General features: G+C 35.7%; 1 protein-coding gene across 8 annotated transcripts in view; it reads left to right on the top strand.

Annotated features, from left to right (window-relative positions):
• RBMS3 (RNA binding motif single stranded interacting protein 3) overlaps window positions 1-24,983 on the top strand; it is an 803,180-nt gene that overhangs the window by 519,033 nt on the left and 259,164 nt on the right. The window lies entirely within an intron of this gene.

Consider the following 24,983-nt stretch of genomic DNA (forward strand, 5'->3'; position numbering starts at 1 on the left):
CAGGGTTGGCAGCATACAAGGCATGTGCTTAACCCTTGTCCTAGCTCATTAAACATGAAACATATTTTCTTAACTACATAGCGATTCATCTTTCTCTTAATTACAAAAGTTTCTTCCTAAGTCTACATTCCCCTATCTTTTTGTGCCTTTTACAAATTTCCTAAAGTGAATTAGAAAGAACATCCAGTAAAGAATAATTAAATATTTATTTGAATAAGCTTATGACTCATGTCATTAATATTTGTACTGTTGTTTCTAATTTTTAAAGTATATAAACAATGAGAGTTACAGTGGAATCTATAGTTTGATGCCAGATCCAAAACTTTTTTTTTATGACAAGAGTACCAGAAATAAAAGCAAATATTTAGATACTTTGATAACAAGTTGATCACTGTATCACGGTCATTGTCATCACTGTCATTCTGTTGTTCATTGATTTCCTTGAATGGGTACCAGTAACGTCTCCATTGTGAGACTTGGTATTACTGTTTTAGGCATATCGAATACGCCGTGGGTAGCTTGCCAGGCTCTGCTATGCAGGCGAGATACTCTCGGTAGCTTGCCAGGCTCTCCGAGAGGGACGGAGGAATCCAACCTGGGTTGGCCTCGTGCAAGGCAAATGCCCTACCCGCTATGCTATCACTCCAGTCCAACAAGTTGATATTGTCATAAAAGCAGCATCCCTAATTTCATATGCTACTGAAGTATCAGGTATTGACACACGAAAATCAAATTTAAATTGATCAGTGATAGTCTGAAAATCACCAATATATACCTTTCTTGGGTCTTTTACTTTCAAAAGAGAAATGTCCTAACATTTTTCTATACATCTTTTTTATGCTATAAAGTATACATTTAACATAAAAGAGTTGAATAAATCATATGTGTCCCAGGGTAAGCTAGAAATGCCTTAACTTTATATCAATCTGGTGGTAATAGAAATTATTCAATGTTAGATATATATTTTAAGTTTTCTTGATATGAATAAAGATATTAAAGACAAATAAAGTACTACAAAGGGATTTCCACAGTTGCCAAGAAAATATCGAAATAGTAGTGTGTGTTAGTTCATGTGTTTTTCTTTATTTTTCAGTAAATTCTAGGAAAAATGTGACTTCATCCATTTTAGAATATTTTCTTAAAGTTTTAAGCCTGAGTTCTGTAACTGATTGCTACGTAATATATCTTCTGAAAACCAATGATTAGAGAATTCAGGAATTTAGCATCTTGATTCCTTAAGATATTTTGAAAGAGGAAGTCGGAAAATAGTGAAATATATTTGTGGAGGGGTGAGGATCCTTTTGTGATTCACTTGATTTGAGGAGGCTCTTTGGAAAGGAAAGAGGTCAGACTGAGTTTTGGTTGATTGGCCAAGTCCTGAGTAGCATCACTGGTAAATCAAGTAGTCAACAGTGAAGCCTGTGCTACTGATTGGTTAGCTTCCACTTGGAACATTCCCTTGAGAACTGACTGTGTTATGATCCAATTGAAGACATATGGTGTTGTTCAGAAATGAGTTAGCAGTTTTCATCTCAGCATGTGAGTTGCCCCTGCATTTTAGAAGATTTTTTTTCTTTTAGCATAAAAGTCATTTTGAGGCAATCTGCTTAGACCCATCATCGGATAAAGAAGTTGCACTGTTTGAGCATTCTCTCCTCACCCTTGTGGTCCAACAGATGCTTGTCTCAAAAGAAGGATGTTAAACTAGGTTTAATTAATATAGTTAAATGAAAAATTCCAGGATCAACAAATTATGTTGCAATGACTTTTTTTTTCAAGTTTCAATACAGGTTTTGTTTGTTTTCTTTCATTTTGAAATAGGATACTGAAGTCCTTAACCCGACTTATTTGAAACTGTTTTATTTGACTTAACCCATAGACAGCTGATATGACTTAAAGTTAAAGACAAAGAAAATCACTACAAATCTCCAAATGTCTAGGCATCCTTTCTGAAAACACAGGCTGTGATATTAACCTATCTAAATATCATAGCTACACCCAATGGAAACATTGTGAATAGCAAGAACTTGGTTATGAGTTTCTCAATCACTTTCTTCTCTTGGGTTCAAAATAATTATGCTCAGTTGTAAAACTTTAAGAGATAGTACTTGGGCTTCTGACAGTGTTTACTCAAAGTAATAGAATTAAATATGTGATTTTAATCATTGTCAATATTTGAATTTCCTTATTTCTGTATTAATTTGTAAATCAAACACTTCAATAAAGTCTCATAATGGGGGATATTTAATTGTTGATTTAAATTTGATGTTATATAAAACAGGGCATAATATGGGTATTTTAAAAGGTAAAGTGAGAAACAATCTCTGGGGTTTTGTACTGAATCATAACAGGAATAATCAAATTTGCACATGTGTTGTTTGCCTTTATTTGTCCTCATTGTTTATCTGTTGTATTTAAAAATTTTTATTTATTTTTAATGAAATCATAATTTTTGCATTTTTAAAACTTTGTTCCAAAAATTAATGTAGATAGCCACACAAAATATACGCATGTGCACACATATACATACATATATTTGTATATACAAATAAATTTTACATGTATGTCTCTAGTATTTTGTTCCATCCTAAAATCTATGTGGATTATCACTATGTGACCTAATATCAGATTGAAAGCAATTCCATTGATATTTTTAAAAGCAGTGGCCAGCAATACTTGATCTGACCTGTCTGTAATTAAAATGGAATTTAAAAAATTCTAATAATCTCAAAGTTCACAGTATCAAAATTTAGCATCCTTAAACTCAGAAATTTATGGTATCATAAAATTGTTCATTTATGGTGTTAGTGCAGTGCTTTAAGGTTGTATGAATAAAAGATTCACAAGGATCCAAAAATTAATTGAGATCTTTAGGCCTTAATAAAGCTATTGAAAGATTAAATGTTAAGTCAACCATCCTCTCTTACTAGAGCCCCACTTTAACCTTACCCTAAGCAAGTAGAAAACAATTAGTACAATATTCACACCCTTCTTCATTTAGAGAAGATATAGAAATGTTCACCATGCCTTTGGGCATATATGGTGCCATTTAAATATTTTACTCTCTTGAGAATGATTCATGCTCAAGAAAATGCAAAGTTAATCATTTTCCTTAGGTGATAATCTGGTTTTCCAGTCCACTACTGCGGCATTTCTATAAGAAAAAAAAAAAACAATTGTCAGTCCCAAATTTAACATTGCTATAAATTTCAAAATTTTTAAAGATTATAGTTAATAATAATTGAAAAGACATATAGTACTGATCTTTATACGCTGTTTCATTTTGATTAGAATCATTCTAGGAAAAAATTACATAAATTATTCATTAAAGTATTAATTACACATTTAATAACTCATGTTGGTATTTCATTTTAATTCCTAATAGATTCAGTGAGTTGGAAACTGTAGATATTTTCTTTTGGATCATGCTTCCTCTCTTTGGGCTCTTCCTATTTGTTCATAAAAGATTTAGTTTTTTTTTTTTTTTTTTTCTTTTTGGGTCACACCTGGCAATGCACAGTGGTTACTCCTGGCTCTGCACTCAGGAATTACCCCTGGCCGTGCTCAGGGGACCATATGGGATGCTGGGATTTGAACCTGGGTCGGCCGCGTGCAAGGCAAACGCCCTACACGCTGTGCTATCTCTCCAGCCCCTAAAAGATTTAGTTTTAATGAATACATCATGGATCATTGATGCCTATTAGAGTCTCACAGTACTACTGATGACGTTCACTTTGGATTATAATGTTATCCCAGATTTTGGCTGCCTGGCTCAATGAAACTAAATATACATGCTGGCAATCAAATTAGTTGATGTCTGGTATATGTGATATAGGAAGCTAACAAAGATCAGACAGCTGTGTTGCTGCTAGCAGGTGGGAAGAAAAGGCCAAAGACATGTGTTAAATAGCGTCAATCATTGTAGCCATCCACAGACAGAGATCATCCACTATTTTCTCCCTCCCCTAGAGGGAAAAGAAAGCACAGTGTTCCATAAATGTTGCATGTCCTACATATCGATCTTGATGTTTTCTGGACAAAATGAAGGATCATTAGCTGCTTGCCTGCCTAACCCCAGACATTTCTTTGTCCCGTAATGAATTGCACAGCAATGTTGTGTCACCCCAAAGCATTCTATTTTCAAACCTTCGGCAAAAGCAAAGGGTAAGTTCCCAGACACTTCAGGAATCTGTAGGGCATAAACTTGAAAGACTCACTTTCAAAGAGCCCCAGAGCAGAGTGATGCACCATGCAGAAAAAGCTTGCACATGTAAGGACATGTATTGATGAACAGAACATACAGGCTAGTTTGTAGAAAAATAAATCATGTTTTGCTCTGCCTGTAAGCACATGTTTCTATCAGCAGAGTGCTCATGCTGTAAAGAAATAGAGTGAAGAAGCTCACTTTTAATATGACTTTTGTACTCTTTAGATATTTTTATTTTTGAATCCTAGTTGAACTCAAAGAACCAGAGTAGGGTTGAGAAAATGACTGAGAGAAAATTACTTTTCTATAAAAATAAATTGTGTATCTTCTTGATGATTTTGCATATAATTTTAATCTAGTGTGTCTATATAAATAAAAATAAGATGTGTGGTTGTAGATTGACATGTTTAACTTATGGGAGCATATGAGGAAAAATATTTAAAGCCCAATATGATTTTGAAAGAAAAAATCATAGGGAAGGGAAAAAAAGGTTGTTTGTTTTAAATTAAAATTCCTCCCAGAGTAAATATTGGAAGTGTACTTAAATTATATATGTGTGTGTGTGTGTACACACAAATACATGCTTCAAAATTTTGAGTAACTGAACCAAAGATTTATAAATTTTGTGCAAGGCAAGTATCCTAACTCTGTACTATCTCACTGGCCCATCTTCCCTTTTTTCTCTTTTTATGATATCTGCTCTCTGACCTCAGCTTCCGATGAAAATGTTTTGTTGCACTCTTGTTTGAAAAAAATTGATTAAGGTGGAATATTCTAGGAAATGTAATAGTGAATTTCATTTTTATTTAACACTTCTAGCCATAGAAAATCAAACCATCCCAAGTGATGAAGTATATCCCATAGAACAAATATATTGTTTAGATAACTTTTTTCACTTAAAGCATACAAACCACACGTTAGGTATGATTAAGATTAATATTACCACTTCTAAACAGAGGGAGGTCACAGCTCAAATTTATCTATTTTGGGGAGAAGTGGGGAGTTTGGGCCACACCTGACTGCTTTCAAGACTTATTCCTGGCTTTGTGCCCAGAGATCACATCTCCCTTTGTTGGGGTGACCATATGTGGCACTGGGGATGTAGCCCAGGTCAAATTATGTGCCAGGAAAGCACCTTACTTGTGGTGCTATCTTTGCAGTCCCAAGACTCAAATTTAAAAGAGAAGTATGGAAGAGGATGAAGACAAAATGCCACCTGTGACATGGCTGAACACAGAACAATTTAAGGCATTAAAAAAAAAAAAGTTTATCAATGAAGGAATTTGGTATGTAGGAAATGCCACAAATCAATTAGGTGAATTGAGCAATAGGCATAAAAAATTGCAAGGTGAAACCATGAGATAATAGTTCAGCAGGTAGAGGGCTTACTCAAATCTCTCTGATTTGAGGGGCTGGAGTGATAGCACAGCCGGTAGGGCGTTTGCCTTGCACGCGGCCGACCCGGGTTCGATTCCCAGCATCCCATATGGTCCCCTGAGCACCGCCAGGGGTAATTCCTGAGTGCAGAGCCAGGAGTGACCCTTGTGCATCGCCAGGTGTGACCCAAAAAGCAAAAAAAAAAAAAAAAAAAAAAAATCTCTCTGATTTGAGCTGCTGCATCCCATGTGGACCCTTTAGCCTGCCAGAAGTGATCCCAGAAGTGATCCAAAAGCAAGTCCTGAGCATTATAGGGTGTGACCCCAAAACAAAAACAAACAAACAAAATTCCTGGGTTGTCACAGACAAAGGGATTTGACCTTAGATAAGCAGAGTGGTAGAGTTTGATAATGAAGTTCAGTATGTGATGGCCTATAGTTGGCATCTGATAAATTGTTGGAAGGTTTTCCACAATACTCTATATTTTCTTACTTAATATCATACTTTCTTTGATTTTTCTCTTGAAGTTTTAATCATCATTGGAGCAGGTCGCTGAGGTTATTTTGTTTATTTAATTAATTCTGAAAATTGTTTAAATGCACTTTTTTTTTTTGTATGGCTATGTCCCTTTCTGGAGTTTTTTTTTAATTCAGCCAATATAGATTCTCACTGAAAATTGTTCTGATGCACCATTTAATGAATTGCATTTTCCTTAAGTTTGTTTTTATTGATTTTTCTGAGAGTATATGGGAATAAACAATTCCTGCTAAATACATATGCAATAATCTTAAAACAAAACCATTGACAGAAATCTTTAAATCTTTTTAAAAATGTTTAACAAACATTTTCTATAGCACATATCTCAATATATAAAAAATATAAAGGGAAGGAGAATGAGATTAATATTTACAAGAAAAAGAAGCTAATTTAGTTGAAAAACATTCTAGCTTTTTTTTTTAAAAAATTCTAAGTGTTCCACATTTCAAGGCTCTGTTCGAAGTGTTGTCTTCTTTGAAATAACTCATTCTTGTATTGTGCAATGTTGGGTTTTGTTTTCTGACAGGCAAATGGTCTTGCCTAATTTGTATTGAAGTAATGTTTGCATGCTAACTTCTTGTCACTGGCTCTCCTTAAGCACTATTACTATGTTGCACTTTCATCTTTTTTTTTCTCTGCACTTCACAAACAAAATGAGTAGCATGAGAATAATAGAGAACAGTTGCTTGACCTTTGCTTTTGTGATCCTTTTGGCATCATTTGGCTTAGCCCTATCTCAAAGGAAGTACCACTTGCTTTGCTTACCATATATTTCCCATGATCTTGTGGAAGTATCAATGAATATAGTGGAATTTGTCTGAAGTCACCTTTTGGTCCCAGAATCTGAGTTCTTAAAACATTCATAACTCCATGAAACAGAAAAATACAATGTTCTTTGCATCTTTAGAATCACATGGTAATATTTCTCATCTATTATCTACTTCTAATGTATTTCTAATCTAATATTTCTAAAATAGCGACTCCATTTTATTTTCAAAATTTTCTGCATTAAAGTTTTCACAGTTATAAACTTACAAAATAAATGATAAAACCTTATTTTTATTTCTAAGACAATGTTGTTCTTTGCCTTCTGTCAGCATCACTAATGAGTAGTTAAACCATTTAGTGTCTGTGTGAATGAGTCCTATTAGCAAGCAAAGAGGGTTGAGTGGCTTAAGACCAATTAAGGCACAAGCCATAGAAACCAAGCTCTGAATAATTAAGTGCTTAGTGCATTTCCAAATCTAGAATCTCATTTAATAGGATTGATTTAAAAACACATTCTAACTAATTTTTGGATAAATAGATTGCATCCTGAATTAAGTACTTGCAGCTCTCTCTCCCCAATAACTATCAAAAGCCCTTCATGCACAAACCTCATTATTTATTGTCTAATTTTTGGAATGAAAAGTCTGAAAATGTTAAGAAAATATTTTGAAAAAATATAAATTAAAATATTTAGTAGAGAAGCTTTTTGTTTATCTTATAATTGTTTCCTGTAAGTTATTTCCTATTTGAGACTACAAGTAATGAATGAACCACTTTGTCTACTATCATTTATTATATAGAAAGAAAACTTTTCTTATAGGAAAATGGTATATCGGTGTCTTTTTCTTTTCAAAGACTTCATAGATTTTAAAAACATTTGTCTCATTACAGTGAATATATTTCTAAGGAAAGATTTTAATGTTTATTAAATATGCTTATCATTAGAAATTAGCTTATAAACCAATTGACTTCAAGTATTGTACCTTACTTTCTTTTCTATTTCAAGTACCTAACTGTCTGGAATAAATAGCGTCTGGCATGAACAGACTAATAGTTATTTGTTAAATTAGTAAATATCTGCTTGTGGTAAGTAGCACGATGATCCTCCTCCTCCAGAGATCTCTAAATTCTAACTCCTACGAGCTGTGAATTTATTAAATTACATGATAAAAAGGAATTAAATGGCAGTTATAATCAAGATTGCTAATAAACATCCCTTTAAGAAGAGAAATTATTCTGGATTATCTGGTGAGCCCAATATAAGCACAAGAGTTCTTAAAGGTGAAAGAGCAGAGCAGAGGAGATCAGAGTGATCAAACAAAAGCTTTAGATAGGAAGCTCTGAATAATTAAGTGAAGCATTAGAGAACTTGATTCATCATTTCTGACCTTAAGACAGAAAACGGGACAGCCTCTAGAAGTGGAAAAAGACCTGGAACTGAGTACCATTCAGGAGTCTCCAAAAAGGGACTCAGTGCTGAGACATTTTGATTTTAGCACAAAAGGCTCTGTGGAACTTCTAACTTACACAGCTGTAAGATACTGAAACTCTGATGTTTAACAGTTGTTGCTATTTTATTATAGCACAAACAGAAAAATAAAACATATCTAGAACTTGTTTCAACTAAATATCATTTGGACTAATTTTAAATTATGAAACAGAGAATTTTCTTACTTTCCTCTCTTTCTGATCTCAGTGTCATTTGGGTTACCTTTTATATCAAGGAGGGAAAAACTATCCTTTTAATTATTTTGCCTTTACAATTTTATTACGCTGTATACTGTATCTATGCTTCCTTTCACAGAAGGATATATTAGAATGAATGACTATTAAACACTTGAAATGTGTCTTTGGCAGCTGGGTCTCTATATCTCAGAGATCATCTTTTTTTTGAGGGGGGGGGAAAGGGAGAACACACCCAGTGGTATTCAGGTCTTGTTCTTGGCTTTGCATCCAGGAATCACTCCTGGTGTAGTGGAGTGATGGGAATAGAACCCCGGTCAGTCATGTGCAAGGCAAGCACCCTACTCACTATACTATTTCTCTGGTCCCAGAGAGTGCATTATTTTGACCCAAATACATCATATATCAATTTATTTTTTTCTGGTATCATAAACTTTTACCAGAGAAATACCAATTACAAAATATAAATTTAAGTAATATGTGTCTATATGGTCTCAACTTTAATACTTCCTTTCAATAATTTATGTTATGAACAATCATTAAGGCTCAGAAATCTTATAGAGGTTATATAGTTGATATTAGCCTTATGTTTCCAATAATTATAGATAAAGCAGAGGTGATGTTCCCACTGCAGCTTTACATGGTTGTCTTCTAATTGAAAACTTAGTTTTGTGACACATGTTTACATCCAAAGGCAATGTTATATGCTTATTGTGTTAACAAATTTGTATTATTCTCATGATTCAAAGTAACTTTCAATGAATTTATAAAAATATACTTTGAATCTAAGGGTATATTAACCCTTAGCAATTATAGGAAGTTGTAAAGATGAAAATTTATTTGAGACTAAGTTTTTTTTTTTTAAATGGTAATACTAGTTGACTTACTGAAATGTCCTAAGAATAGCAATTGGACAATTTTTGAGTTTATTTCCAGCTTTCTGTTATTTGAAGAGATGTTAACACACCCTGGGTGCTTGCCCAACTTCCACCATCAAGTACAACCTCTCTCCTTCTTAATGACCTGTGCAAGACCATTTACATAGTAAATCACAAATACAGGGGAGTTACACATCCCTGATTACAGCTGCTCTTAAAGCAATGATTGACAGATGTTAATGTATTCATATCCCAGTTCTTCTGCTCCTGATGAGGATCACCACCACCTCTCTGACTCTCCTGGAGATAGATAGCTGAGCCATTGTAAGGCAGGTCATAGTTGCTGATGGGTTACAGGTTTCTCTGTAAAAATCAGGGCAGTGACTACTGAAAATGAATTTACAGAAAATTGCAGTCTCGTGCTCTGTGAGACAATGGATCTCTATTAGGTAGGTTTTTTATCTCGATAAAGGTACATTCAAGATTAATGAAATCAATCAGAGTTATAACAAGATGGATTTTAAATAAAATTATTTTTGTGAGGGTTGCACACTTGGCAGTGCTTAGGGTTTATGCCTGGCTCTGCTTAGGGATGACTCCTGTCAGGGACTATATGCAGTTTCCAGGAAAAAAACCTGGGTCAGCTAGGTGCAAGGCAAGTCAGCTGTATTACCTCTCTGACTCTGCTAAAGTAAAATATTCTTAATAATATACAAAAGTAGTACGATCAAATATTAAAATCAAGTTGGTATTATGTGCTGTTGCTTTAAGGTAGCATCGTATGTTTGAGCCAAGGGCTTGTGGGATACCTAAGAACCATTCTGGTGGTCTGCAAACCTGAAATATTTTCATTATAATAGTAACACGTCATTTGCCTTTTTTTCACTTCAACTCTCAGATGAATTTAGATTGGAGTTTCCCAAAGGCTATAGGATGCATGACCAAGGGACAGATTGAATGCAGAGAGGATTGAGTGCAGAAGTAGACAGGATAATCTAACTGTATTCTCTTAACCAGAGACTACCAATTTGAAAATATATCAAACAAGACAACTCTTGTCTTTATTTTATTTCTGAAAATATTACAAGTATCAAGAGATCCCAAGACAAAAAAAAAATGCAACAAATGATGACACAACCACCCTGAAAGTCACTAATATGGAGTAAATTTCAAAGTTGCAATTCTCAGAACTGGAAAGTAATACAGAGGGTAGGGCATTTGCTTCTACGTGACCAACGCAAGTTCAATCCCCAGAACTCTGTGTGATCGCCTGAGCGCTGCTGAAAATGATCTCTGAGCGCAGACTCAGGAGTAAACCCTGAGCACACCAGGTAAGCCGCTCGCCCCGCAAGAAAATAGTTATTTTGAAATTCTTTTTTATTTCTGAGAATTAGAAGAAACTAAGGTAGATAATGAAGATAAAGAGAAAGTTAAAGATCTTTTCTCAGGGGTAGAGAATAGTACAACAGGTAAGGCCTTTGTCTTGAACCCTGCTAGGCTCTACCTTCAGCACCATAGGTGTGACCCCAAAACAAACAAACAAACAAAATGTCTTATCATCTCATTTTGGAAACCTTAGTGTGTTGTATAAATTTATTTTAAATGGGGCGATTAAGAAATGTGTTTTAATTACTGACTACACTACTTAAAAACAAAATAAACATGCAGTATTTCTCAAAGGCTGAGGTTATCATTCTTATTTTTGTTGCACTCTTATTTATTAGTAAAGGTTACTTGGTGGAATATGTGAATGAAAAAATGCAAATACATAGCATTATTAACCAATTATGATTAACAATTATTATGGAAATGGAAGTGTGCTCCTTCTAAGTGGGATGTAAGTCAACAGAATTTAGGGAGAATTTACAACTAGTATTAAAGTACTAGGAAGCTAACCACAAGTATTTATGAGAGTTCTGTTACTATCTATCATGAGAACCGTTTCTTTTGGTAACTGCTAATTTTATATATGCTTATCTCACAGCTAAACTACATCATGAAGATAACATGTGGGATATATCATAAATTGTGATTTAGAATAGATACTGATTATTCTAAAATTTTTTGACAATTTGCTTAATATGCTATGATACGCAGACAAAAACATGGTTTTCAAGTTTCAGGAATGGCTAAGCTTCTATTGTGGAAACCCATAATCATGATTTCTCTGAAACTAATATGAAACATCTCTAAGGAAGTTCATTCTTTATTGATCTTTAATGGCTGCTGATAATTATAACCAAACAAATGTGTATAATATGAGAGCAGATTAAAGATAAATAGGTCCCATAAATTAAAAAGATGCAGAATAATTTTTATTTCCTTTGATAATCCCTTCATTATTCTTATCCCTGGGCTGGAGTGATAGCACAGCGGGTAGGGCATTTGCTTTGCATGCGGCCAACCCAGGTTCAATTCCTCCACCCCTCTTGGAAAGCCCGGCAAGCTACCAAGAGTATCTCGCCCGTACAGCAGAGCCTGGCAAGGTACCTGTGGCATATTCGGTATGCCAAAAACTGTAACAAGTCTCACAATGGAGACATTACTGGTGCCCACTCGACCAAATTGATGAGTAATGGGATGACAGTGATACAGTGACACAGTGATTCTCATCGCTAGGACATTTTCCTGTTAAAATGTCAGCATCCTTCTGGCTTATGGTAAACTTATGGTAAATGAGAACCTCATAACTAGGATTCTCTTTTCCCTTCATGAATTTTATTAATGATAGAACATATATTTAGGTAATACCATCTTCCCTTGGAAGCAGATAGATCTTGATTTTGATTGACTTCTTGACTTTTTGAACTTGTATGGGCTACATGCCTCTTGCTAGATTTCTCAGGAAGCATAATTTGATGATACCTATTCGATGTTATAACAACTCCTTTAGAAAAGTTGACTGAATTTACTGAGATACTCTGTGCAACTCCACAAACGTTTTAGCTAGAAAATGGCAGGTATTAACATTATTTTCATGATCTAGGAGCATTTTGAGAATCATCTCAATGTTCCATCTCTAGTCTAAAACTTTACTTTCATGATTGATGTCTATGAACCACATTTTTAAATAGGCATTATTTGTTGCAGTAGCCTTATTAGCACATCTCCTTTATAACCAGGTAAGGGGTACCTTTTGGTTTTAAACTCTATGTGTACAATTGTTATATCTCCACTAGAATTTTGTCTAATTCAAAGTGTTCAAGAACGCAATAGTTCTAGGAAGAGTGAAAAGAGCATCAGATAAATATTCTGCTGATATTTGTGATTATATTTCCATCTTCCTAACCACTAATCACTTTCTTAAGACTAAGATGGTATAGTATATGGAGAGAGCCATTATTTGCAGGTAAACTAACAGAAATATGTATGATCTCAAAGTTCTTATAGTGTATTTGATATACAGGGGGCTTTTAGATGGAGAGAATTACACCCAGCACTGCTCAGGGATGACGCCTGCATGCAAAGTAGGTGCATTAGCCTTGAGCTATATCCTGGACCTTGTAATGATTTCATAGTACAACTTTGCACCTCATCTGAGAAGGTCTAGAATCCTCTTAAATTACCTTCATGCCCCAGGACATTTTGCAAAAGTAGAAATGCAGCACTTTTTTTTTTTCCCTGCAAACTTCCCTTCTTTTCAAAGGACCTGCTTTTAAATCTTACTGCGCTCTGTTGTGTTGTTTTCTTCTATATTGGATGTCCTTATAAGCAATGTATCCTCAAATGACATGCCTCTAAACTTCCCTTATCCCCTTGAATGCAGAATATGCCTTTTCGTACTTTATATCTCCTCCAAGTCTAGCATTTGAACAAAGGAAAATGTTTCTTGGGTGTTTTTGCTTTGTTTGGGGCCCTCACCTCTGCAGTTTTCTGCACTCAGGGAAGGACTCTTGGGACAATATGGGGTGCAAGGGATTGAACCTGGGTCTGCTGTGTTCAAGACAAATGTCCTACCTATTGTATTATATATATCACTCCAGCCCCTGAATGTAGGAATTTTTGTTGTTGTTGTTGTTTAGACACAATGAACTGCATTTAAATAGGTGAGCACATGATTCCATTGCAATATCTGCCCCTCAACCCTCTCCTTTTGTTGTTTTTGCAGTGATTGAGAATCTCCACTTGGTTGTGGTGCTTGCAGTCACAGTGCTCACTAGCGGTCACACACTTATAGTGTTGGTGCTAACACACACTTGATTACAGTGTGTTGGAGTTCCCTCTCCCTTGGTGTGGCACTTAGTGCTCACAATAGTGGGGAGTCTGGAATTGAATTGGACATATGGGGTAATGTCAGGGATTGAATTTATAGTTTCATGCCAGTAAAACAGGGCTTTGAGCTATATGAGAGCTCCTGAATTTTTTAATACTCTCTTAACTCATTCTTAATAATGCATTCAATTAGTAAATGCACTTTACAAAGAGAATGTAAAAAACACCCATTTAATGATTCCACGTAGAGATATTTGCATAATCCTCTGTAAATTTTAAAATATATAAACCTCAAAAGCTTCCTTTGGAATCAAAACAGTGTTCAAAGGCATCAGAACCCATTCCTTTTCCATAAATGTTAGATTATCTCTCCTTTCTGCTACCAGATTTCCATTCCTCTTTTGTTGGGATTTAGAGCAAATTAAAAAAAAAAAAAAAACAGTAATGGCCTATGTAATGGAAATTAAAATAAGCAAAAGGAATATGGAAAATGTGTTAGATCAGCAAACATCTTGTTGGTTGTTAACAATTAATTCCAGAACTAGCAATTAGACACTATTTTTCTAATTAAAATGTTTGTGAACACAACTCTGTCTCGTCTCTCTCAGATTTCTCTTTTCCTAAATCTTCCAGTAGTTCCTGTCCTTGTAGCATGTGTGGTCTGTAGTGTCACTGCTATTAACAGAATGGATTCATTAACATTTACATTGATTTGAAGTGTCATTCATTCGAATAGTTACACCCTTGCTTCCTGATGACTTAATGAAGTCCTTTATCAATAGCACCAAGAGCTTCTCCCTTTGACCTTTTTCACCTGTTCATTCTGAAAATTTCCATTGAGTTGTTTTTATTTGCATTGTGATTCTCACTTTGTTTTGGGTCACACCCAGCAAAGCACCAGGGTTATTCCCAACTTTGCACTCAGGAATTACTCCTGGCAGTGCCCTGGGGGACTATATGGGATGCTGGGAATCAAACTCAGGTCAGCCCCATGCAAAGCAAACGCCCTACCCCGCTGTACTATCTCTCAAACCTCAAATGATTCTCACTTCTTTAGTTATGTTTAGCCCAGAAACATACTAAAACTGAATTCAAGGGAGTTAATTTACACTTTTGGGTTCTGTAGAGAAGAAAATGTCTGGAATTCCTGTTTTAACCATATTTAAATGTTTATATTTTCTACATATTTGTCTTTCAATTATTTTGTTAACCTCAGAATATTTTCTTGGTCTTCTCTGAATGTGATTACTTCAATTTCATCTTTAATTTCCATATCTCCTAAATAACACCATTTGAGAGAGTGTTAATAAATATTCAATGTCATGGGGTGACCATTTCACAATTTACACATGTATCAAATCAGAACTCCTAACCTTAAATTTGAACAGTACATATCAATTTTACCTTAGTAAAGCTCGATTAAGGAAGAAAAGGTACCGGCAGAGCCAGGAAACATCTCTGTTCCCCAGTTCCTATGCTCTGTCAATGAACACATGTTTTTGTGTTGAGAAAAGAAGAGATCATTACTGTCTGTCAAACACCTGTGCTTAGTTCCATAAGCATTTTCTATCCCTTTCTTTTCCTGAGGGTCTTTAAAAAACCTTCAGATAAAAAGCAGTTTCACTTTGCAGATGAAACAGCCTTCCAAAATTTATGTAAATTGTTCTGACTCAGACATAGTAGGTAAACTGATTCCAGGGTTCTATCACTTACACACTATGTAACTTGGGCAGATTACTTACACTCTCTATACCTCAATTTTCTCATCTGCAAAGAGAAACAATCATAATTCCTTTCTATGATAGTTTTATGAAGGTGGCTATGGATTAAATCATACTATAAAAGTTTCTTGCAGTGATCATAGTGAATATCAAGTGCACTTTCTATCTAAATTGTATTTTTTTGTACTAACGCGTGGAGACATTTTATTGGATGGAAAAGAGATTAAGTCCAGGAGAAAGAAATCAGCAAGGAATCCAACATCATTTCCATTAGAAATGCTTTCCTTCTATCTTCAAACTGTAAGTCTCCTCTAGTTTTGCTAAATAAAATGAGAATTAACATCCAGAATTGGGGTAAATTGCTTGACATTATTAGCCCACTCAGAGAATTCCTCCTCAAAAGCCAGTTGCTTACTGCAATACTACTAGTTTTCAATATTACTAGGACAAATATTTGTCCATTGCTTTCAGCAAACCACTTATTTGTTTTTTTACTACTGTTTAATAAGTGGCTCTTTATTTTTAAATAAAGGCAATGTAGCCTTTTCATAGAAATCTCCTTTGGAGAAAGAATATTTCTTGGCAAAAAAGAAAAAGCTATGAAATGAATTTTTGTTCTGTTTTGAATAGTATGTGCCTGAGACTTAGGCTCAGAAGGGGAACAAAGGACATTACTACAAAGGCTCAATTAGAAGAATTGTAGACCTGCATTTTTCTCCCTCTGTATGGTACTCTTTCATTGGATGGACCAAAGAAGCCATGGAAACTAAGTGGGACCTGATAATGCTTTATTCCTCACATTCCTGAGATGTTGAAGAGAAAATGCCTAGCTGTGAGATTGTTTTTAAATCTGGAAAGTACCACTTAGAAAAATAATTACTGAATGCACCTGATTCAAAAGAACTGAACAGAGTTTTTATGGTTACAAAAGGACAAAAAATCTCAAAGTTTTAAAAAGCTGAAATGAAAATGACTCCAACAATACTAAATTAAGATCAGTGGAATAAATAATCAATTTTACCTACAATATATGCATCAAAAATATTCTAGAAGAGATAAAATCATGACATTGGCATATAAGTGGATGGGCATGGATAGAATCATGCTAAGTGAAATTAGTCAGAAAGAGATAAACATAGAGTGACTGCACTTATTTGTGGAATATAAAGTAGCATAATACAAGACTAACACCTAAGGACAGTAGAGATAAGCTCCAAGAGGATCACGCCATGGTTTGGAAGCCGGTTCCATGTGCGCCAGGAAAAGGCAGTTGGGATAGAGAAGGGACCACTAAGTAAAGGATGATTGAAGGGATCGCTCGTGATGGAAGATATGTGCTGAAAGTAAAGGACCAAACATGGTGGCCTCTTAGTAACTGCATTGCAAATCATAATGCCCCAAATCAGAGAGAGAGTAAGAAGGAAAGTACCTGCCACAGAGGCAGGGGGTAAGATGGGATGGGATGGCGGAAGGGATACTGGGAACAATGGTGGTGGAAAATGTGCACTGGTGGAGGGATGGTTGCTCTATCATTGTATGACTGAAATATAATCGTGAAAGTTTGTAACAGTATCTCACAGTGATCCAATAAAATTTAGTTTAAAATATGTATTCTAGAGTTTCTTAAATATTTTTAACCCACTGTACTATGTTGCCTGAGAAATTTCTATATTACCCTAGATATATTGGTATAGATTATGAGTATCACTGTATCACTGTCATCCCGTTGCTCATCGATTTGTTTGAGTGGGCACCAGTAATGTCTCCATTGTGAGGCTTGTTGTTACTGTTTTTGACATATCAAATACGCCACGGGTAGCTTGGCAGGGTCTGCTGTGCGGGCGGCATACTTTCGATAGCTTTCCAGGCTTTGTGAGAGGGGCGGACGAATCGAACCCAGGTATGCCTTGTGCAAGGCAAATGCCCTACCCACTATGCTATACCTGTGGTGCTATTGCTCCAGCCCAACGAATCATTATCTTTTAAATTTTGCTATTACTAGTCGGAAGCACATCCTGATTTTGTCTATACTGGAGATAATTATTATCTAAGTTTCACTTCCATGCTGTTTTGTAACTAAAATTTAAAATACTAATTAGTTTGTGTTTGAGCATTTTATATGATCTATTAATACTAGGAAAGTTTGGACCACATCTATTTGATAAGTACAGGCTTATACTTTCTTCTTACTGTTTTAAATTTAAATTTTCCTAACTATAGTTGATAATACTATTAACACAGAGCACAATCACTAACTACAGCCTCCCACTGAATAATAGGCTTATAATTTCTGTCCTTTCCAACTCAAAAATATAAATACAGAAGGTCTTACAACCTATTAAATGTTTGATATTTTCAGGTATTAATTTTTAAAAAGTAATCACTGCTGGAAGGTGGGGGAGTTTTATTTTGCAGAGTTTTAGCATCAAACTTCCCGGAGGACGCAACAACTGATAGAAAGAGAGTTCTGATTAGTTGTCCATGCACAAAGTGGGTTCCAGTTTACGTGCAGTACAAATAAGCTGGTTGTTCTCCATCCAGAGAAAATTAGTATCTAAGTTATGGAAGCATTTGTCAGTAACACAATAATTGCTAATACCCTGGCTGAATAAGGAAATGCCTATTTTGAAGTCAGGAAAGAGGCCATTCTAAATGTGAGGAAAGGCAAATTATGGGCCTTACGGATTTTATTTAGGTGAGCATTTATTTACTTGGCTGTTCGGTTTTTGGTTTAGAAGCTGTTCTGCTAGATCCTTTCCTTACTTTAGGGACCGGAGCAATAGGACAGTGGGTAGAGCATTGTCAATGGTAAAAACCAGGGTAGGAACACGCTGAGGTCTGAGTCCAGATAGTATGGGGAGTATAGCTTCTGCCTTGCAAGTGACTCATCTCTTTTTAATCCTAGCACTGCATATGGGCCCCTAAGCACCACCAGGAGTGATCTCTGGGCACAGTGCTAGGAGTAATTTCTGAGCACCTGCCTGTGTGGCCCCCTCCCCAAATCTCAAAAACAAAACAGAAACTGTGCAGTTCTTCAGAATAGATAAGGAGGATCTATTTCATTTCTCTTTGAGGCTTTCTTAAATCCCTGCAAATTCATGTTCTCCATGGCTCAAATGGTGAACTTTTCCCCCCACATAGCTGATTTAGCTAATAGAACTCAGCCTTTATAGATAAAGAAAGATAAATAGATTATATATAACATGAATTGTATATAAAGATATAATATCCTGTTAAGAAATAATCCTGTTAAGAAAGACCCTGAAGGAACGGTTTGGTGCTCTTCGTGTTCCTGGAGTGAGCAGACACCATTGGGCTACACGAGCACTCGACAGGGACGAATGGTGCCCGCTCAAGCAAGTCGATGAGCAAACAGGTGATACAGATGAAGAAAGATTTACTATAGAATTTTTTCAAATTAAAATTTGCACTATGAAAAGAAAAGTAAAGGATAATCAATGAATAAAAATTTAAAATATATTTTTGGGGCAGGTTTTTGTTATTTTTTGCCATGTTGGGGGCCCACATCCAAGGATTCTCTGGGGTTACTCCTGATCTGTATTCAGGAATTATTCCTGGCCATACTTAGGAGACTAAGTGGGATGCTGGAAATCAAGGTTAGTCCTTTGGAAGGAAAATGCTTGACCCACTGTTCTATAGCTCCACCCCTTAAAATATATACCATTATCATCATCATCATCATCATCAATCATCATCATCATCATCATCATCATCATCATCATCATCATCCCATTGATCGTCGAATATCTTGAGCGGTCTAAGTAACATCTCCATTTGTCCTATCCCTGAGATTTTAGAAGTCTCTCTTTACTCATCCTTCTCAACAATGCTGCATTGGAGGCTCTTTTTCAGGGTCAGGGAAATGAGACCCAACATTGTTACTGGATTTGGCATATTAATACACTATGGGGACTTTGTGAGGCTCTCCCATGTCGGCAAGAAACTCTTGATAGTTTGCTAGGTTCTCTCAGAGGGAGAAGTAGGCTATAAGATATATAAAATGGGCTATAAGATATATAAAATATATATGTACATATATGTATATGTGAATATACATATATATAAACCCATATTCCAAATTATGTTGTAAAGCTTAGCACATTTAAAGAATAAAAATATTTGCAGTATGTTACGTCCCTTTTTTGTGAAGCATCAGTTATACGTTAGGCTTTATTAGGACAGAATTTCATAATGTTTGTTTTGTTGTGTTTTTTGTTGTTGTTTGTTTTGGTTTTGGGGTTATGCTTTGCTCTGTGCTTGAGGGTTATTCTCAGCAGTGCTAGGTTAATCACGTTGTTGCCAGTGTGAGAATCTTCCCACCATGAGCAGAGGAGTAGGATTCCTCATCCTGGTAGCTTATGTGAAGTAGGGAATAAAAAGGCAAATTGTACCAAAAGAGAGAGGAAATCTATTGCATCCCTCTCTATGTACCTCAGTCACCTGAGGGAACTCCCTGGGAAATTTAGGATTGATGAAAGCCTATGGAGAGCTCCTGCAAGGCACAGATGCTCTTGTCCTGCTAGGCCCATGAGGCAGCCTTCAAGCTGTACCTGAAGTGCACTCATTCTGCCCATCATGGGAGATGACGTCTGTCACCCAATTTCTCAGGGAGCCTTGGTCTCAGGCAGAAGAGAAGGAATGCTCTTTGCTGAAAAGCAAAGTCAATCCTAAAACTTACCCAGACTCTTTTAGATCCATTGTCACCTTTTCCTTAGAGAACAAAAGTTCAGGAGGAGATGAACAGGGAAATAAAACAAGCTTATTGGGGAAATAAAGGGAGGGAAGGAGAGATACTCAAGAAAGAATGAGGGCTTCTCGAGAATGGAGAAAAGACCAAAGTAGCATTGCGAGGAAGGTTATGTGTGGATATTTTCAATAATGCCATTGTCCCAAATTCTTTACAGACGTAGGAGTTAATAGGGCTTTTCTTGGATGAAAAGGACTTATGGTGGTCTATGTTTGAGTTCCTGGTGAAGCTTTTGTGTGAGCATTTCTGGTAGGTCTCCTTTTGGGGATCCATCAGTGCTCAGGCCCGAAATTTTGCATCTCTCTAATTTTCACAGCTCTTGATATGGGTCTTTTGTGTCAAAGGCCTTCATGCTTCAGACACTTTTTTACAAATAAATTACCAGGACCCTCCTTCCATCTTGCCTGCAACAATATGACACTGGAGATGGAAGCTTGGCCTCCACTTGCAAATCATTTGCTTGGCCACTGAGTGCTCTCTTCAGTTCAGAGTTCTATAATTTATATTAACTTAGCCTAGGTGACAAATATTAATGTATTTTTTTGAACTTCAGGTCCGTGCATTTCCTAAAAGTATGATTCATTCATGACTAATTTGTAATCCATACTCTTTGTACAGTCTTCAGAACATCCTGCTCAATGATATTTCTCTGAATATCATCAAAGCTCCCAAAAAATATGCCTCTGGGATTTATTCTGCACAAATGTGGGAGATTCTCCCTCCACCTTTTCTTTTGCTGGTATTAGGTTTGCCAAGTGGTCTACAGGAAGAGATTAAAGATTTCAGGGGAATTACTAAATGTTCAGAAAGACTTTTTTCTTTGGTTTCTTTGTTGTTGTTTTTTTACTTTTTGAGTCAGTTTCAGGGAGTTTACAAGAAAATGCTGAAACTCTGTAGAGCAGAGTTTCCCAGAATTATTTGGCAAGGCAGTCCACAAGCTTTTCAGAAAAAATAGATCACTCAGTGGCCCCTTGAAAACCACCTTGTTTAAGCAAAAGAAAAGAAAAGAAAAAAACAAAACAAAACAAAAAACCAGAAAGGACTTCTCAATTGAACCCGACGGTACTATCATCCCTGGAACCTGGGTGATTCCAGTGCTGGGACCCCTGGCCCCCTTGAGCAATATTGCCCACTTTGGGGAACACTGCTTTAAGCCTCAATAGTAAACAATTTCTACTTTGATACTGAGAGAAATTTTCCAAATGATGTGATGCTTGAAATGCAAATTTGATTTACATTTATTGTTCAAAGATTTTCTTTCATTCTTGTTGGTGAATATCCCCTGAGTATCCACTGAACTCTGAGGACTTCTTTCTGATTGTATAGCTTGTTCTCCCTTTCCCGAGTCATAGAAATGGGCAGGAGATTCAGAAAACACTCCCACCCTAGCCCCCAGCAGAATGTACTTCTGATTCCCCTATTATCTGTGTTTGTGAGACAGCATAAGAAATCCTGCTTTTAGAAGTTCTTCTATTTTTGGTTTTTCAAAGCTCCTTGTACATAAGTGAGGTGAGTAGGTGAAGAATATTGATTTCGTTCAAAGAAGGGTGTTATGTAAATGCTGCCTTGTGGACTTGCATTTCCATTTCCTGCATTGATCTCATGTTAAAGCCTTGAAGTCAGTCCTATTTTTTATGTATTGCTGTTTTAATAGAAGTTTTATGTTGCAAAATGAAAGCGACTGACCAAAGATGTTGAAATGATGCTTAAAAACCTCTTATCTATCACGTTTGGAATTTCCAGATTGATGATCAAAGAAATGATCAAAAGAATAAATGGTTATGTACTTTAACTGACATCATTATTCAAATAACTCCTTGGTGTTGTTGTTTTTTTTTTCCATTCCTCCTAGAAAATCTATTTTTGGAAAAGAAACAGATTTTACTTTTGTCATCTAGAAAAGAGGAGTTCCTTTTATTTTTCTTTGCGTATTTGTTTGTGTGTTTGTTTGTTTATAAGCTACACCCAGCACTGTAAATTGGGCTTACTTTTGGGTTTGTACTCAGGAATCTCTTCGGGCTGTGCACAGGGAACCATATGTGGTGCCTTGTTTGATCTGGGTGATTCTATGCAAGGTAAATACTTTAACCTCTGTACTATCTCTATGTTCCTCAAGAAAAAATAATTTTCCTACTGCAGTGACTATGAAGTTGAACTCAGCATAAATGACTGTAATTCTCTAGTACCAAAGTTCATCTGTTTAGCTAGAAGACAGAAATATTCTTCTCTCCTAAGACAGCTTAATTTGTGTCTTGTTTGTACAGAGTTTGTCCATGTATAGCACACTAGATATTTCCATCAACAAGGCCGTGAAAGATCTGTCAATACATTTTCCTTTTACATCACCACATTTGGGGCACATAATAAGAAGCTTGAATTGACATGTGCATGCAACAGTTACTACACTTTATCATTATGACCAATATTTTCCCTAATGTTACGAGGTTCTACTTTTTAATTAAAGATAATAATGCATTTTAATCTCTAAGGCTGTTTTCAATCATGTTGTAGTTTATGAAATGTATTCTTTTAACCAGAAACATCGCAAGCCCTGCCTTTTTAATTAGACTTATTCAAATAAAGTCTTGTGAATTGACTAGCTAGTTACTTCAAAATGCTGTTATTTCTCTTTCATGACACTGGTATTTTCAGCTGAAAAGTGACGGAGGATTAAAGAGGAGTAAAAATGAATTTAAATCAATATCCACCTTTCGTTTCCTGCTTCAATCCATAATTATCATTAGATTTTTATAGTCTTGATTCCAGTTTTTGCTGCTAAATACTAACTGCATTTGGCTTCTTGCCAACATGTCCATGTAATTTCATTGTTTCTCACATTTCATGTGAAATCCTTCTTTTTTCAAATGTTGAATTCATTATGTTTTAACTTCTATCTTTGACACTTAACTGAGATTGTTAGCCTTGCCTTATACCAACATATGACTATATCTTTAGCTATTTTAACAATTAGACCCTATGAACAATCCTGGAACCAGAGTGCTGAGATCAAAATTCCAGCTTTCTCACCTACTACCTTTACTACTTAGGGCAAATAAGTTAACAACTCTAGGAGTTATTTTCTCATCCTTACTATATAAAAAATATTGGTGCCTACTTATAGGATTATTAAGCAAATGGATTTATATATATGTTCTTAATATAGAATTACTATCTAGTACTAGCTAAATATTATAATAATATTTGTTATCAGTATCACAAATAGAAATCACTATGATTAGTGACTTACACTTCACTTTAGTACATCCCAAATCTACCCATTAAAAGTTATCTAGTAGGAAGTCACTGTTATTGGTAGTAACCCTAATTGCTTGCTAGAGTGAACAAGATAGTCAGGGGGAAAAAATTAAAAAATAAATTAGAAGAAGGACAAACACAGGCTGGTATCACTTATATGTGACGTTTAGAGTAACTGGATGAAGAAATGCAAGAGTTTAAAGGGGAGATGTCTACATCACCCTTGGCCTCAGAGTTTAGGGAGGAGAAAAAAAGAAATAGAGTGAAGGGGAAGGGGAGAAGAGAAAGATGAGAAGCAATGGGGAGCAGGGGTCAAGGGGACTCAGACACATGGATGGTTTAAAGGAATGATAGAGCTAACTATCCAAACCATAGAGTCAGCAACATTGAAATAACAAGACCCAAATTTTAAATAAGCAGACTTAAAAGGTGCCTGTCAAGATGGCAGACTAGGGATGAGGTGAGGGGGAAGGAGAGGAAATCTGGGAACACTGATGGAGGGAAGATGACACTAGTGATGGGATTGATGATGGAGCATCCTATGTCAAAAACCCAACTATGATTAACTTTTCAATTCATTGGGGCTGGAGCAATAGCACAGCAGCTAGGGAGTTTGCCTTGCACATGGCTGATCCAGGTTCGATTCCCAGCATCCCATATGATCCCCTGAGCACTGCCAGGGGTAATTCCTGAAACCCCTGTGCATCACTGGGAGTACCCAAAAATAAAAAAAAAACACAAGACTTTTTAATCATTACAATAAATTTGTAATAACTATGAATAACTTTGTAATAAAATTATGGAAAGAAAAATTAGAAAAAGGTATTTGGGTATATTACTTGAGTGAAACTATCTGTTCATATATAATTTATTCCTACATTCAGAAAATATTCCTTTAGTTCTGCCATTAACAGGCACAATGCGAAACTCTAAAATATGGTGACTGGACAAAATAGTTACTATTCTTAATTCATAATGGATAGGAGATGGTCCATAACCAAATAACCCCAAAGTTATCATAAGAAAATATAGAGATCATATAAACGAACAAACACAGTGTTTGTATAAACAAAATGTCTGTATCCAAAACACAATGAGAACACAAAATGGGACATAATTTAGTGATCAAAAAACATTTTTGATTTTTCCTGTTTGGACTAGAAACCCACAGAATTGAGTAGTGGAATGAAGAAGAACTTTTAGTTAGAAGGGAAAGACTGCAGGGACAAGAGAGAGTAGAGGTATTGAACATAAAGATAATTTATGTACCTAGAGGACAAGGAGCAAGATAGCGGAGCTCATTTATAGGGGTGGATGAGAGATGAGAGCAAATAACCAGAGCCTTACACACCTCACTAAAGGTCTCACTGGAATCTGTACACTGGGGCATTTTTAAGTGGGTAGAGGATGTAGTCCAATAAATATCTCTAAATGCTAGTTCAAGTGTAGAAGCTGGATGGTCAATGAATGGAACTGGGTGATCATAATAATAATCATTACAGGTTATTGTTGTGAAGAGCAATGAGGAAAGTTAGCAAATAGAGGATATGGGGACAGGCAAAATTATATTAACGTGC

This window comes from Sorex araneus, chromosome 4 (assembly GCF_027595985.1).
Source record: "Sorex araneus isolate mSorAra2 chromosome 4, mSorAra2.pri, whole genome shotgun sequence".
NCBI classification, from domain to species: Eukaryota; Metazoa; Chordata; class Mammalia; order Eulipotyphla; family Soricidae; genus Sorex; species Sorex araneus.